This window comes from Theropithecus gelada, chromosome 4 (genome assembly GCF_003255815.1).
Source record: "Theropithecus gelada isolate Dixy chromosome 4, Tgel_1.0, whole genome shotgun sequence".
Lineage (NCBI taxonomy): Eukaryota > Metazoa > Chordata > Mammalia > Primates > Cercopithecidae > Theropithecus > Theropithecus gelada.
In genome coordinates this window covers 62,502,102-62,511,739 of record NC_037671.1, presented here as the reverse complement: position 1 = coordinate 62,511,739, position 9,638 = coordinate 62,502,102, and the positions used below count along the sequence as shown (strand labels likewise).

The following is a 9,638-nucleotide window of genomic DNA, read 5'->3' as shown; positions in this document are numbered from 1 at the left end:
ATATTTTATGCTATTATTATTTCATGCTTGATTTCAGGATGTTTGGATGACTCTGCTAGTGTTTGGTAGAAAACAGAAACCCTGAGAAATAGGATCTGGCAGCAGACAATGAGATTAGAGGATGAAATCAAGAAGTGATGATGATAACAGATGGGCTTATCTTCGATAGTATCACCTAAGTGCTACAGATCGTTTACTAATTTCTGCTTGTTATATTTGAGCATTTCTTGTAAAAGCCGATTAACAACTCACTTTTACATTACTGTTTAGAATAATCATACTTTTTATTCTTTGAAACGAATAACAAGAAGTGACAAGCAGTATCAGTGACTCAGGAATAAATTATTGATGTAGTACAGATTCACCCAAAGCGATAGTGACATGCTGATCTCTTTGGCAAAGCCTTTGCTCAGAGAATTTTAGACTTAACTTCCCCTGTGGTATCATCCTCCCATTATGCATTATGAGGCATACAGAAACCATGCCCTGAGAAAATATCTAACAAGGCACACCTAAGGCAAGTTTGCTGTAATATCTTTAAGTTGTTTTATTAGGCAGAGCATAGTGGCTCAATGCCTGTAATCCCAGCACTTTGGGAGGCCAAGATGGCAGGATCGCTTGAGCCTGGGAGCTTGAGACCAGCCTGGGCAACATAGTGAGACCTCATCTCTACAAAATACATATATATATATATGTATGTATTTGACTAGCTACTCTGGAGGCTGAGGCAGGAGGAAGCCTTGAGCTGTGATTGTGGCACTGCACTCCAGTCTGGGCACCAAGGCAAGAGCCTGTCTCAAAATAAATAAATCACAGTAAAAAAAATTTTTAAATTAAGAAAATAAATTGTTTTCTTGTATTAGGGTGATTAGATTTTTAGATTTGCAAAACGTGAACTTGAAAACTGGAGTAACTTTTTGGAAATTTAGGGAAAATATTTCTATTATCTTTATTGTGTTATACCAAAGAAAGGGTGAATAATATTAAAGTTTAACTGAGGCCAGGTACGGTGACTCACTCCTGTAATCCCAGCACTTTGGGAGGCTGAGGCAGGAAGATCACTTGAGGCCAGGAGTTTGCCAGCCTTGCCAACATAGCGAAACCCTGTCTCTACTAAAAATGCAAAAATGAGCTGGGTGTTCTGGTACACACCTATAATCCCAGCTACTTGGGAGGCTGAGGCAGGAGAATTGCTTGAACCGGGGAGGCAGAAGTTGCAGTGAACTGGGATCACACCATTGCACTCCAGTCTGGGTGACAGAGTGAGACTCTGTCTCAAAAAAAAAAAAAAAAGTTTAATTGAGAAGTGAATTGCATAAGTTCTTTTGACTAGTGAGTAATCTATACATAAATTGAAATTACTGACCAATCAGTGGTATTGATAAAGGGCTTATTTAAGAACAGATTTTACAATACAGAGGGCCCTCTACTTATGATGGTTCAACTTTTATGATTGTCTCACTTTTGCCATGGCTGTACTGAGATATTAAATGCATTTTCAACTTAAAATATTCTTTGACTTAAGATGGGTTTATTAGGACATAACCCAATTGTAAGTTGTCAAGAAGCATCTATATTTACAATAGTTTTCCTTCAATTGCATCCTTTTTGGAAAGAGAAAGACTGGTAGATGGCTACTGTACTTATAGGGCTTAACTCAGTATGGCAAATATCCTGTGATAGTCACACCCTAATTAGGCTTTTATTCTGCAACCATGCACACAATTTGTGAAACTATGAAAACCATTAGAAGTGACCCTTAAGGTTCTTAGTTTTTAAAAATTCTTGGCTTCTACATAGTTATCTTTTATTTTAAAATGGTTTTTATCTTTGCAAAGCACTGTAACTACATAACCCAGCCTTTCTACCTGCAATGGTCATTGTAAAAGGAAATTGTGAAGTGTTTACATCTACATGCCTTTTTGGGGGAGCTGAGATTTAAAAAGATGTTAGAGTGATGAAAGGCAGCAAATGCAGTAAGGTGCTGGGGAACAAAGTTTTTCTAAACATAAGATGAAAGAATTTTAGACCCATGCAAAAGTAGAGCTGGAAAGGCCTGGAAGATCCTCCAATTATACCTCAGGAAAAAAAGCTCTGGAAGGATAAGTGACTCACCCTATCCAAGTGCTCACAGAAAGTGGCATTTATCTCAGAGCCAATGGGAGGTCCTCATAACAGAAATGAACCTTGCATTTCCATGCAATTTAACTCCTCAAATGATTCTCCTTTTATTATCTGATTGCACCTCTTCCCAACTCTAACACTGCATTGGGAGGAGCTATCCCGTTTTACTTAAAAAGAGATTAGAATTCACCGAGTAAATGAGCCACTCAAAACTTAAAACTGGGCCAGGCATTATGGATGATGCCTGTGTTACTGGCACTTTGGGAGGTAGAGGCAGGTGGATCACTTGAGGTCAGGAGTTTGAGACCAGCCTAGTCACCACCCAACATGGTGAAACCCCAGCTCTATACAAAAAATACAAAAATTATCTGGGTGTGGTGGTACATGCCTGTAATCCCAGTTACTTGGGAGGCTGAGGTGGGAGGATCACTTGAGCTAGGGAGGCGGAGGTTGCAGTGAGCTGAGATCCTGCCACTGCACTCCAACCTGGGTGACAGAGCAAGACCATATCTGAAAACAAAAAGAAAACAAAACGAAAAACTGAAAACTGAACTCCCAGACTCATTGTTCCTTTCATAAAATTGAGATCCATGGGTCTATTAATTAATATACAAATTTCTCTGAGGCTGTGGCCTCCAAGCCCTTTAGAGGCACTTGAGATGATTTCGATTCACAAGGTGGGGTCTGTGAATCCTAAAAGCTCCCAGGTACTGTTGCTGTCAGGTAGCTCATCATTGCTAGACCGAGTGGATGTATGCCTTTGGTAATACAAAGTTGATATGTCATTCAGGGAGACAAAATCCTCCATAACTACTGCAATAGGCACAGAGATTTTTTGTGGTGCCAAGAACTATGATAGCAGCGGCAGCTACACTGGCAGTAGTAATACTTCCGGTAACCCAGGCCTCATGTCATTTATAGAAATGGATGACTGAAGACACTGGAGAAAGGGAGATACTTTTTGGGCATCAGGAATTTCAAGGATTTTCCTTCCTATTAGTCTAGATCTAATCTAATGACTGTGACAAGAATATTGAATGGTTAAATATTCTAATTTCCAGTGAACTCTCCAAAGGTCCTTGTTTCATTCTAAAAACCTGTTTCAATCTTCTAATGATGGAAATGTTTGCCCTGGAAAGTCGTGTACCTCTACTCAGGGTAGCCTCTAAAGATCTACAGAATCCATTTTCTTTGCTGAGCCAACTAGATCTTCTTTGAAGAAGAAAGGGTCAATTAGCACTATTCTTATATTACCAGAAATGAACAGCAATTGTTTTGGGAGTGGAAAGATGAAAAGAAAAGGAGGTATGAGTCTTCTAGGAATACATGGAATAATTGCTGCTTTGCTTGGCTGTGTTCTGATATCAACCACATGTTAACAGAAACCATACTATGTGATTCAGAACTTCCAGCATTGACGCTAAAAACACAATTGTCTCCTTGTATGATTCTGATATAATTTCTGTGAAAATCTACTATACACCAGCATTGCCTGAGAGGTGGATATAGAAACATAAATAAGAGTAACATTGTCCCCAAAAGTGACCCATGTGTAAACAGTGACAATACAGCTTGATAAATTGTTCCTTTTTTTGAGACAGAGTTTTACTCTGTCACCCAGGCTAGGTGTGATGTCAGCTCACAGCAAACTCTACCTCCCTGGTTCAAGCTACTCTCATGCCTCAGCCTCCCCAGTAGCTGGGACTACAGGCCACTACGTCTGTCTAATTTTTGTATTTTTAGTAGAGATGGGGTTTCACCATGTTGGCCAGGCTGGTCTTGAACTCCTGACCTCAAGTAATCTGCCCACCTTGGCCTCCCAAAGTGCTGGGATTACAGGCGTGAGCCACGGCACCCGGCCTAAATTATATAATAGATGTTCCTTATTGTGTGCTATGGGAAGACTGAGGAGAGATACCTAATTCGGCCTGGAAGGTTGTAATGTGGCAGTGGAGATAAAGCCCTTGAAACAATCTTCTAAGCATTTGGGACTTCAGTCTAGAAGAAAGTGTATAAGAATTTCTGGTCAAGTTTTGGACAAGATACTCCCAGTATTATGATAAAAGAACATGAATAGAATGCTTTTCATATGCTTTGAGGTTTAAGAGAGACCAGAAGCGGCCGGGTGCGGTGGCTCAAGCCTGTAATCCCAGCACTTTGGGAGGCCGAGACGGGCGGATCACAAGGTCAGGAGATCGAGACCATCCTGGCTAACACGGTGAAACCCCGTCTCTACTAAAAAATACAAAAAACTAGCCGGGCGAGGTGGCGGGTGCCTGTAGTCCCAGCTACTCGGGAGGCTGAGGCAGGAGAATGGCATAAACCCAGGAGGCAGAGCTTGCAGCGAGCTGAGATCCGGCCACTGCACTCCAGCCTGGGCGACAGAGCGAGACTCCGTCTCAAAAAAAAAAAATTAATTAATTAAAAAAATAAATTAAGAGAGACCAGAAGCTTGACAAGAATAGAGAAAATTTCTACTGTAATGGAATATACTTTAAAAAAAAACTGCAAAACTAAATTATAACTAAATACACTTCTGGTGAGGATTGTAAAGTCTTTTTATTGCCTCTGAGAGGAGGCTACCATCTGTTACTTTGAATATTTGTGCTTTCAGTCTTCTGAATTTTTTAAAATTTAAATTAAAGCACTGAATTACTCCTCCCCTCCCCAGATATAGTCAATGTCTATGGAAATTTCTAGATTGGTAATTGGAAATTTTCAGATGTGGTTATAAGCCTCTTAAAATAAGGCCAACTGATATCACTAACTTTGATGCCCTGCTATTTTTCTTTCGTATTTTCTGTTTTAAACAACTGTAGCCATAACCTTTTGAATAACCTGAGTCAACTACATTAATTGTACTCCATTACAATTATAATCCCAGGCTGGGCAATGGTTTTGTTTAGTTTGGTTATGTTCATGACACAATTTCCTCTTCCTTTCTCCTCTCCTACAATCCGGTGAATTTTAAATCATAATTTACCTTTCCTGCTCCTATACACAGATACTAAATTCCAACTCCCCCAACCTAATCAGTGATAATACAATAAATTCTTTACCAGGAATGTACACATTCCTTAGCTGTCATTCATTAGTTAGAACATCAAGATCTAAATATGTGCTAATGTCCAGGGAAAGCTGACAAATTTAGTAACACTGAGACACTAAAATAGCTATACTGCATGACAGGATACCAAACTGGCTTTCATTAACCTGTCTTGGCCAAGAAGAACTTTATTTTTAGGCCACCCATGTAACTGGTTATTTATAAGGAGGAAGCACATTGACCTTTGGCTTTCACTACTGAAACATACAGTCATGGTGACCAAAATTGTGTGTGAAAATCATTCAGTGACCATAGGAGATTCTACCTGAACCCGAGTTGCCAACAGCATCCTGTTACTTTATGGCCCTGAAGCATGGTTTCGGGTACAAAATTTCAGTCTTGTATTAAAAGCAAACCTTTGACATCAACAGATTACATTAGACTAAGCTGTATCACACAATTACTGAGGACTTATTTGATGACGCAAAATTTGTAGTTCAAAGTTGAATAGTATACTTTGGAGGAAAAAACGGTTTGAATACAATCGACATACACACATATACATTCTCTCTACTGCTTTGCAACTTTGGTGACAAGTTAAATACAGTTCTGGTACACCTGTATGAAGACTCTTGTGCAACTACCTACATCATAGTTCCCAAGAATATTCATTTGAAAAAGGTTATGATCATAAAACAAGGTTAAAAATAATGAACTTAATATGATAGAATCCTAGTTTTGAGACAAAATATTTGTACATGGGAAAAAAGCATGGAAAGAAATACATGAAAATGCGTATAGTGACTATTTGTGAAATCAGTATGAATTGTGGATGTTTTATTTTCTATTTTCTATTTTTTGTTGTTGTTGTCCAAATTACCCACAGCGGCTGGGTGCAGTGGCTCATGCCTGTAATCCCAGCACTTTAAGAGGCCCAGACAGGGGGATCACCTGAGGTCAGGAATTCGAGACCAGCCTGGCCAACATGGTGAAACTTTGTCTCCACTAAAAATACAAAACTAGCCAGGCGTGGTGGCGCACGCCTGTAGTCCCAGCTACTTGGGAACCTGAGGCAGGAGAATCACTTGAACCTGGAAAGCAGAGGTTGCAGCAAGCAGAGATTGAGCCACTGTACTCCAGCCTGGGCAACAGAGGGAGACTTCATCTCCAAACAACAACAACAAATTACCCATAGTGGCTTGTAATACTTTCATAAATAAAAAAATCTATCAACAGTTTCCAAAAGGTCCAGGTAATTATGGTCAAGCATGTACGATTAGATTCTCAAAGCAAAAATAAAGGTTATTTAAAAAAAAAGTATGGGACTGGGCACAGTGACTTACGCATGCAATTCAAACACTTTGGGAGGCCGAGGCAGGCAGATCACCTGAGGTCAGGAGTTTGAGACTGGCCCGGCCAACATGGTGAAATCCCTCTCTTTACTAAAAACACAAAAATTAGATGGGCATGGTGACAGGTGCCTGTAATCCCAGCTACTCAGAGGCTGGGGCAGGGAGAATTGCTTGAACCCAGGAGGTGAAGCCTACAGTGAGCTGAGATCATGCCACTGCACTCCAGCCTGGGCAACAGAGGGAGAACCTGTCTCAATTCAAAAACAAACAAACAAACAAACCAAAACCCAGTATCACTATGGAAATGTTTAAAAACAAACCTCCTATTCACATATGCACTCCAACCAAGACTCGAGGAGCTCTTACAGGCCCTTTATCATGAAAGCTGGCATGGTCTACTCACCCCTCTATGTAGCACTGTTCTCTCTTCAGGCAGAGTCGTCTGAAGAACGCTTCAACCTTTGTAGTTTCACCCTCAGGTAGAGTCGTCTGAAGAACGCTTCAACCTTTGTAGCTTCACCCTCAGCTCACCAAATGGTGACCCAAGCCTCTTGCAACTCCTTTTATACTCCAGAAGGAGAGGGGGGCCACACCTTTTCTTCCCTGGTTGATTACATTATCTCTGATTAATCACATCATCTTTTTTTCACACCGCCGTTAATTGTAATCCAGGGAGGGGCTCATGAAGCATTTTGTTTTGAATCTATTATGTAGATTAAAAAACCAGTCACTGAGGGTTATCTAGTATGGCTCACATATCTCAGTTTTAAAGTTTTTCTTTCGATATTTTCATTTGTTTAAACTTTTCAAATTGACACATAATAATTGCACATATTATGGAGTACATAGTGATGTGATACATATAACATATAGTGATTAATTAGATCAGAGTAGCGTATCCATCATCTCAAGCATTTATCACTTCTTTATGTTGTGTACATTCAATATCCTTCTTCTGGCAATTTGAAACTGAATGTTATTGTTAACTACAGGCATCTTACAATGCTACAGAACACTATAATTTATTCCTATGTAGTTGTAATTTTGTATTCTTTAACAAATCTCTCCCTGTTTTCCTCTTCCCTCTACCCTTCCAAGCCTCTAGTATACCCTGTTCTACTTTTTACTTCTATAAGATCAACTTTTTTTTTTTAGTTTCTACATATGAGTGAGAACATTCTGTGTTTAACTTTCTGTTCCTGACTTATTTCACTTAACATAATGTCCTCCAGTTCTATCCATGTTACTGCCAATGACAGGATTCCATTTTTCTGTGGATAAATAGTATTCCATTGTGTATATATACTACATAAAGGTTTTCTCTCTTTCTTTCTTTTTTTTTTTTAAAAAAAAAAAACTTCAAAACTTGTCAACATTTTATCATCTTTAAAAATAAATCAGGCTCTCTCCTCCTGCCAAAAGGAAAGGCCAAGGGGAAGAAGGTGGCTCCAGCCCTGCTATCATGAAGAAGCAGGAGGTTAAGAAAGTGGTGAATTCCCTGTTTGAGAAACAGCCTAAGAATTTTGACATTGGATAGGACATTCAGCCCAAAAGAGACCTCACCAGCTTTATGAAATGGCCCCGCTCTATCAGGTTGCGGCAGCGGAGAGCCATCCTCTATAAGGGGCTGAAAGTGCCTCCTGCAATTAACTAGTTCACTCAGGCCCTGGACCGCCAAACAGCTACTCAGCTACTTCAACTGGTCCACAAGTACAGATCGGAGAAAAAGCAAGAGAAGAAACAGAGGGTGTTGACCCTGGCCAAAAAGAAAACTGCTGGAAAAGGGGACATCCCCACTAGGAGACTACCTGTCCTTCGAGCTGGAGTTAACACCGTCACCACCTTGGAAGAGAACAAGAAAGCTCAGCTGGTGGTGATTGCACACGACGTGGATCCCATTGAGCTGGTTGTCTTCTTGCCTGGCCTGTGTGGTAAAATGGGGGTCCCTTACTGCATTATCAAGGGGAAGGCAAGACTGGGCCGTCTAGTCCACAGGAAGACCTGCTCCACTGTTGCCTTCACACAGGTTAACTCGAAGACAAAGATGCTTTGGCTAAGCTACTGGAAGCTATCAGGACGGATTACAATGACAGATACGATGAGATCCGCCGTCACTGGGGAGGCAATGTCCTGGGTCCCAAGTCTGTGGCTTGCATCAGCAAGCTTGAAAAGGCAAAGGCTAAAGAACTTGCCACTAAGCTGGGTTAAATGTACACTGTTAAGTTTTCTGTACATAAAAATAATTAAAATAATACAAATTTTCCTTCAAAAATTAAATCAGGGTTGTGTTTACATTAACTTAATAAACCTTTTCTGAACTTCTACCATGTACCCTGGTACTCTGGGCTGTGCTTGGAGAGAGGAATAGAAGGAAAAACAGGACATGGTCACAGGCTCTACACAGCTCACAGGCTGCTACGATGGAGACAAACAAAAAAACTGAGAGCACCTATGTAGGAATGTGGCATAAGGATATATAAATACTGTTGTGAGTAGCGAACACTTTAGAGTGCTTGCCTGGTGCCATTCTAAGCCTGTTCTACATATCAATTCATTTTATCCTCACAACAAACCTATGAGGTAGATCTTGTGATTTTCTTTACATTGCAGATGAGGAAACTGAGGTACAGAAATGTTACGTCACACAGCAAATAATTTGAATCTGGATTCAAAGCCTGACTTCAGATTATAACAGACAAATCATAGTAATGGAGAAAGTGCTATAGTAGGGAAAATAAGAAGTGCTAAGGGAAATCAGAGAGGGTCATCTAACGGAGACCTAGGATTCAAAAAAGGCTTTCATGAAGAGGTTACGACCTCAGAGCTGAGTTGTGGCAGAATAGTGGGTTTTGGAATATGGGGGATGTGGGCAGGAAAGAAACGGGGAGAGCCTAGAGGGAATGAAACAAGTTCCTGATTGTGAAAGAATTTATATTCCATACTAGGGAATATGAAATGATGAGATAATGGGGAACTTTAAAGGCTTTTAAGCAAGAATACCTTAAATCACATTTGTGATTTTTAAATAAATGTTGGAGAGAGCAAGAACAAAGGCAGAGAAATAAATTTGGGGTCTGTGTAGCATTAAAAAATCCTCCCCTGGCTGGGCAAGGTGG

At 40.2% G+C, this 9,638-nt stretch overlaps 1 pseudogene; it reads left to right on the top strand.

Annotated features, from left to right (window-relative positions):
* The first annotated feature begins 8,097 nt into the window (after window positions 1–8,097).
* On the top strand, window positions 8,098–8,730 carry LOC112622222 (annotated as a pseudogene).
* Window positions 8,731–9,638: the final 908 nt, after the last annotated feature.